Consider the following 1,258-nt stretch of genomic DNA (forward strand, 5'->3'; position numbering starts at 1 on the left):
TTGTCATCATCTTTTTCTGGAGCAGAGTGAGGTTGGGCAGGTTCATTTGCTGGTTGAGGTTCTTGACACTGCTTTCCTGATCTCAATGTAATGGCAATCACATTTTTGGGATTCTGGACAAATTGATAAGGTAATCTGTCAGAATTCTAGGACTGTTGTTGATTTAACTGTGTAGCCAATTGTCCCATCTGATTAGTTAAGCTTTGAATGGAGGCTCTGGTCTCTTGCTGAAACTGCATGTTTTGCATAGTCATTTACCTCACAAGTTCTTCAAGGGAAGGTTGCGGAGGGGCCTCAACTGTTTGTTGTTTCTGGGGCTATTGTTGTTGCTGTTGTTGTTGTTGTTGTGAAGGATTCGACCATCTAAGGTTAGGATGATTCCTCCACCCGGGGTTGTACCTGTTGAGGAGGTCTATTGTAGATGTTTGCAGCATAAGCTTCAGGCTATTCAATTGCTTCAGATTGTTACACAGAAGGGCAAAGGTCTATGTGGTGGTCGGTAGAGGAGCATAAACCACAGAATCTGGCGACAGGTGCAGATTTTTTATTCATGGCCAGTTGGGTTACCAAGTTAACCAAGGCATCTAGTTTACCTTCAAGCTTCTTAGTCTCAGGTGATGAAGATGAATTTGTGGCTACTTCATGCACTCCTCTAAGAACAATAGCATCATTTCTTGCACTGAATTGTTGGGAGTTGGAAGCCATCTTCTCAATCAAATTCCTAACTTCATCAGGGGTCATATCACCAAGAGCTCCACCACTGGCAGCATCAATCATACTCCTCTCCATGTTGCTAAGTCCCTCATAGAAATATTGAAGAAAGAGTTGCTCAGAAATCTGGTGGTGAGGGCAGCTTGCACACAATTTCTTGAATCTTTCCCAGTACTCATATAAGCTTTCTCCACTAAGTTGCCTGATGCCTGAAATGTCTTTTTTGATGGCAGTGGTCCTAGATGCAGGGAAGAATTTCTCCAAGTACACCCTCTTAAGGTCATCCCAGCTGAAAATGGACTTGGGAGCAAGGTAGTATAGCCAATCTTTTGCCACTCCCTCCACAGAATGAGGAAAAGCCTTTAGAAAGATATGATCTTCTTGGACATCGGGGGGCTTCATGGTGAAACAAACAATATGGAACTCCTTAAGATGCTTATAAGGATCTTCACCTGCAAGACCATGAAACTTGGGCAGCAAATGTATTACTCCAGTCTTGAGAACATATGGAACACCCTCATCAGGATATTGAATGCACAAGCTTTCA

The 1,258-nt window shown here is 43.0% G+C and overlaps 1 non-coding gene across 1 annotated transcript; it reads left to right on the top strand.

The window, feature by feature from the left end:
- Positions 1-835: 835 nt before the first annotated feature.
- Positions 836-942, top strand: LOC113000274 (small nucleolar RNA R71). Its single transcript, XR_003265565.1, has one exon. It is a non-coding gene; the product is annotated as a small nucleolar RNA R71 (small nucleolar RNA).
- Positions 943-1,258: the final 316 nt, after the last annotated feature.

Source organism: Glycine max, chromosome 18 (genome assembly GCF_000004515.6).
Source record: "Glycine max cultivar Williams 82 chromosome 18, Glycine_max_v4.0, whole genome shotgun sequence".
Classification (NCBI taxonomy): domain Eukaryota; kingdom Viridiplantae; phylum Streptophyta; class Magnoliopsida; order Fabales; family Fabaceae; genus Glycine; species Glycine max.